Raw genomic sequence first — 6,335 nt, forward strand, 5'->3', positions numbered from 1 at the left:
CTGCACCCTTTCCAGTGAAATCACATATTTCCTGTAATGTGGTGACTAGAACTGCACGCAGTACTCCAGCTGTGGTGTCGCCAGTGTTTTGTACAGTTCAAGCATAACCTCCTTGCTCTTGTACTCCATGCCTTGACTAATAAAGGCAAGTATTCCATATGCCTTCTTAACCACATTAACTACCTGGCCTGCTACCTTCAGGGATCTGCGGACCTGCACTCCAAGGTCCCTTTATTCCTCTACACTTTTCAGTGTCGTACCATTTAATGTGTATTCCCTTGCCTTGTTAAACCTCCCCAAATGCATTGCCTCACACTTATCCGGATTGAATTCCATTTACCACAGTTCTGCCCAACTGACCAGTACATTGATCATCATCATCATAGGCAGTCCCTCGATCGAGGACGATTTGCTTCCATGAGTTCACAGGTGTTTCGATGAAGGACCCGATGTTCCAGTCCTGAATCCAATTGAGGGGGTGGAAGATGCCTTTGTGTGGATTTTTTTAACATGGAGTGACCGTTGCACACCAGCCACCACATGGGCTTGACAGAGCGAGGTCTTGGTCCAGTGGCAAGGGTTAACCAAGATGACAGGAGACCAGCTCTGCTGCACGGACCCAGTGCACACATATCGCAGTGTGGGCTGGGTCCGTGCTGTCCCTGGGCCCTCGGCTCTTCTGGGACCCGTACCTTCATCTGTCGCACCTCCTCCACGATCTGTCGCCGCTCCTCCACCATAAACATTCACCGCATCTCGCCACAAACACGCACCGCTCATCCGCCCCGACCTTCCCACTCCTCTGTACCTGGGCCCTGCCGATGTTCCTGCTCACGCTCCAAAATGACGACCAGGGTTTTGATGACGTCACCCAGACGCCCATCTCAAAAACGTCGGTATTTATTTAAAAACCTGAAAACTGTTAACATGTATGGATTAAAGCTTGAAGCACCTCCCGGAATTCATTCTAAGATGTGATTATGGTTTGTTGATCCAGATTCCAGAATCCATGGAGAGATGTTACCCGTGGTATAAGGTGGTGTGGATGGATTCCGATGGACTGCATGGATAGCTTACCAACTTCGCCTTGTTGTTTTAGTATCATCGCGCTGGTCCCTCGGAGAACAGTGTGAAGTGGTGGGAGGATCAATGTGGCCAGGATTCGTGTCCTGGTCAATATTTATCCCTCAATCAACATCACAGAGACAGATGATCTGATCATCATCACACTGCTGCCTATAGGAGCCTGCCGTGTGCAAATTGGCGGGTGTGTCTCCCACATTACAAGAGTGACCGCACTTCAAAAAGTACTTCATTGGCTGAAAAGCGCCTTGAGACATCCATTGATATCTTCCTGTAGTCCGCCACTTTCTTCTTCATTATCAACCACTCAGCCTGTTTTAGTGTCATCTGCAAACTTCTTACTCATACCCTCAACATTTCAGTCTAAGTCATTGATGTATACCACAAAAAGCAAGGGACCCAGCACTGAGCCCTGCGGAACCCCACTGGATCACAAAATCACCCATCAATCATTACGCTTTGATTCCTGCCTCTGAACAAATTTTGGACAAAACTTGCCACTTTGCCCTTGAATCCCATGGGCTTTTACATTCGTAACCAGTCTGCCAATTGCGACCTTATCAAAAGCTTTGCTAAAGTGCATATACATTACATCATACCACTGCCCTCATCAACCCTCCTGGTTACCTCCTCGAAAAATGCAATCAACTGAGTCAGACACGACATTCCCTTGACAAATTCATGTTGACTATCCTTGATTAATCCATGTCTTTCCAAATGAAGTTTTTTCCGGCCCTCAGGCATTTTACAAATAATTGTAAAAGGTTCGGCTGTCCAGCCTGTATTTACTCAATCCCTTTCTCCCTTTTTAAACAAAGGTACAACGTTAGCAGTGCTCCAATCCTCTGGCCCCGCACCTGTAGCCAGTGAGGATTGGACAATGGTGGTCAGAGCCTCTGCTATTTGCTCTTTTGCTGCTCTTATCAGCCTGAGATACATTTCATCCTGGCTGGGGATTGATCCACTTTCTAAGCTGCTGAGCCACCACTACTTCCTCTCTCACTCTGTTTATTTCATCGAATATTTCACACTTCTCCACCCTCATTGCAAAGTCCACATCGCCCCTCTCTTTTGTGAAAACAGATGCAAAGTATTCATAAAGAATCCTACCCAAGTCTTCCGCCTCCGTGTACAGATTCCCTTTATGGACTCGAATAGGCCCCACTCTTTCTCTACTTATCATCGTGCTATTAATGTATTTGTAAAACATCTTTGGGTTTTCCCAGATTTAATTGCCAACATTTTCTCATGCTCTCTCCTTGCTTTCCTGATATATTTTTTAATTGCACCTCTGCACCTCTAGAGTTTCTGCAGTATTGAGTTATCGGTATCTGACATAAGCTTCCCTTTTTTTCGTCAACTTTCCCTGTATGTCCCCTGACATCCCGGGAGCTCTAGATTTGTTAGTCCCACCTTTGTTTTAAGGGAACATACTTGTTCTCTACCATCAGGATCTCCTCCTTGAATGCCTCCCACTGCTCTGACACTGATTTACCAGCAAGTAGCCGTTCTCAGTCCACTTTGGCGAAATTCCATCTCAGCTCAGCAAAATTGGCTTTTCCCCAATTGAGAACTTTTATTCCTGGTCCCCTTTCTCCTTTTCTATAACTACCCTAAACCTTACTGAGTATGATCACTCGCACCAAACTGCTCTCCCACTGATACCCCTTCTACCTGCCCCTCTTCGATCACAAGACCCAGTCCAGAACCGCCCCTCCCTTGATGGGCTTTTTACATACTGGATAAAGAAGTTCTCCTGAATGCATTTTAGGAATTCTCCACCATCTGTACCATTCACACTATAATTTTCCCAGTTAATATTCGGGTCATTGAAATCCTCCACTATTACAGCTGGTGAGGTTTTGCACTTCTCAACAATCTGCCCATATATTTGTTCTTCTATCTCCCTCTAACTGCCCGGTGGTCTTATGTGCACTCCCAGGAGTGTGATCGCCCCTTTTTTGTTCTTTAATTCAACCCACATGGCCTCGTTTGATGACCCCTCTAACACATCATTCCTATTCACAGCTGCAGGATCCGTCAATAATCTCTCACAACTCAACTGAAAGCAGCCGGAATGTGCAGATTTGAGAGGGGCGTTCTGCACTGTCAGGGCTGGAAACTGTCGAGTTTGAATGTGTACCGAACTGTACAGAGTATTCAACAAATATAGCAGGGCTGGGAGACATTGTGCTTTGTTAATACTGAAACAGAAATACACATTATTCAATGCTTCTCATATTTAATTGAACACGTTTTCAGCTGGTTTTGAAACAGGAACCTTTTGCGTGTTAACGAATGTGATGACCACGACACTATGGAACCACAACCTGAATGCAGCAACTTAGACCGATCGGCCATCCTGAATGCTCAATATTATGTGTGTTCACCTGCAGTTTGATTTTGAACTTTTGTGTCCTGTCACATGAAGTAAATGAGGACAGCAGGCGTATCTCTGCCTGACACCGGGGAAACAGTGAGACAGACCTTGGAGCAAGGGTCAGGTTATTGTGAAACAGCAAAGAAAATATTAATTCTGTAATTGCCCAAAAGAACAGGGACCTCAACATGATTTAAACATGCAACTTTCTGATCAAGAGGCAGACACACCACCGCTGCACCACGAGGCCGAAACAGTGAGTCTGAGATGTTCGTCTATCTGAAGGTTCTGCAATAAAAGGGGCTTTAAAATCCCCGCCCATTCCCACCGGGTGTCAGAAGCAGCGCTCACCTGCCAGTCACCGTATGTTTATTCGTTAAACTTTTGTGTTGGTTTCACGGGAAAGCATCATTAATTAACCCATCACCTTCTTTTGCACAATGAAAGAAATGCTAACTGAGGGAGAGTCGATACTTTAATCAATCAATACAGCAAATGCTGGAAATCTCAGCAGGTCAGGCAGTATTTGCCAGGAGACTAAAATCGGCTCCAATTGTTCATCCACAGCAAGTTTAAACATAAAGTTCGCACTTGGGATCAAACCAGCGATCGTATACATATAAAGCAAACGTGACAACCACTACACTACGGAAACCTCTGGCACAGTAGCCCCAACAGAGGGGAGCTGACCAGTGAGCTCCATCTGTGCTGATCGGGAATGTGTTGGCTCACCTTAAACAACTTCTGTCCCACACTCAAAGCTCTCAATCCTTCTCCTCTGCTGCCTTTACAGAAATGTCACGGATCACCCAGCCACAGTGTTCACTTCCACACCTTCACAGTGGGGCCACAGAGGATCCTACCGTCTCCCCGCGATCAGCGAACACACCCAGTTTGTAAAATTAAACCCCGAACACATGTCCAGCAAAGGGCAGGAGAAGCGGGAGAGTGTGTAACCTCGTTCTGTAACAGATAGTAGTGGGGTTATTAACGGCGATTACAGCAATCATTAATCCTCTCACACACCTCAATTATGTTTCTGCGATGAACTGATTGAGAATGGAAAGAGGTTTAATGCTCGAGATCTTAACCACGCGACCAGAGAACAGCTTCGATAATTTGTATCAATATAAAAATATATATTTATTTATGGACCTGAATATCAACGGCTAGCTGCCGAGACCTCATGGCGCGACGGTCGTGCATCTAACTTTGAACGAGAGAAATTGTTCCACAGTGACAACCATTTCATCTTTTGTTCCCTTTTAAACACTACAAACTGAGACAGGGGGAATAAATAGAGAACTAAAAGCACAGGGATAAAGACAAGAGGAAGAGAGAAAGCACTTTACAGCCGTTGAGTTATGTTTGAAGTGTTGTAGTGTAGGGAAAGATGTGCCCAGATTACCCCACACGAACCTCAACTCTTTGCGAAGGAGTTTGGTGCAAATAATCAGGTGCCTCAGGGACTTGGACTTTCTTTGAATTAGTTCTGGTTGTACCTGCATTCAAGCTTGAAACAGCAACTGGACTTCCATCTCACGGGAGCAGCGTGTAGCGGTTAGTGAGTAGGTGACGAGGTTTGGGGTTGATGTGCGTCACTTTCAATCTTTGAAATTTCACCAAGCAAAGAATCAGTGAATCCAACTGTCCCTGTAAGCATTTTGTTCACGTTTAATCACAGCAATATCCACAGTCAGGAGCTGAAAAGGAATTAAAACCTAATACCGGCTTCGGGACATCAGAATACTTCGTCACAGAGAAGGCACCGGAAGGCTGGAAGGTAGATCACACCGGTTGTGGGAGAGCTGGTTGGTGGTGACATGGAAGTGTCTGCAGTGTGCTGGACCAGACTGCTTCCACACATCCACAATGAATGTCCCACCCTTTACTTGGGAAAAGTACAACTGAGAGCGGACAAGTTCCATCCCGGTCGGAGCAATCTGAAGCTTTAACTGACTGACACCCTGGTCTTGGATGTCTTGCACCTTATACGTCCATTCGGCGCTTCAGAAGGCAGGTCGAAAAAGCAAAGTCACTGATTCAGTCCCATGTGCTTCTCTGACTGACACCGGGGAAACGGTGAGACAGATTTTGGAGCATAGGTCTGGTTATTGTGAAACAGCAAAGAAAATATTCAGTCTGGAATTAAATTATTTAACGTGTATCCTGCTCGTTTAGTGGTTAGGCATTCACAGAGGGAGCCCGAGTTCGGAAAGTAACTTTTTATATCAAACTTTTTTCAAATAATTACATGCAATTAATTAAACTCTGTGGGAGGTGGGGTGATTAAAACATCACCGATCGGAAAGGAATTGTCAGCGGGAAGCCTCCAACCGGAATTTTTGGGCCAATATTCCCACCCGGATTGTTTTGCAGACTTACAGTCAATACTTCAATAACTGATCTGCAATAATTTCAGGAGCTTTCATCATAGATGATAATTTACACCCTATCTGACTAAACACACTCTGAATTATTGAAATTTGTTTCAAATGTTCATTCCTCAGAAGACAAGGAACCTGGAGAACTTTTTTCAATTTATTTCACAGCAAATATATTCTAAAATGATGTTTCTGCCCGGGTTCGATCCAGGGCTTTTTCGTGTGTGAGACTAACGTGATAACCACTACACTACAGAAACCACTGCTGAACTTAGTGCCCAGAGAGAAGTGTTGAGCCAGAAGGTGTAATTCTGAATCCCTTTCTGTGAAAAAATGTTTTCACAAACAATTCTCTGACCGAAGCTGCACAAGTCAAAAATGTTCCTTTCAAAGTCGTCAAACTCCCAAATTAAAGCACCCCCCGAATCTTCTGGATCAGAAAGCTCGAGTTGTGCCGACTCAATCCATAAATCTGACTTTACTCACCC

The 6,335-nt window shown here is 45.0% G+C and overlaps 1 non-coding gene across 1 annotated transcript; it reads right to left on the bottom strand.

Annotated features, from left to right (window-relative positions):
* Positions 1-6,034: 6,034 nt before the first annotated feature.
* trnav-cac (transfer RNA valine (anticodon CAC)) lies at positions 6,035-6,107 on the bottom strand. Its single transcript has one exon. It is a non-coding gene; the product is annotated as a tRNA-Val (tRNA).
* Positions 6,108-6,335: the final 228 nt, after the last annotated feature.

Source organism: Pristiophorus japonicus, unplaced genomic scaffold, assembly GCF_044704955.1.
Source record: "Pristiophorus japonicus isolate sPriJap1 unplaced genomic scaffold, sPriJap1.hap1 HAP1_SCAFFOLD_130, whole genome shotgun sequence".
In the NCBI taxonomy this organism is placed as follows: domain Eukaryota; kingdom Metazoa; phylum Chordata; class Chondrichthyes; family Pristiophoridae; genus Pristiophorus; species Pristiophorus japonicus.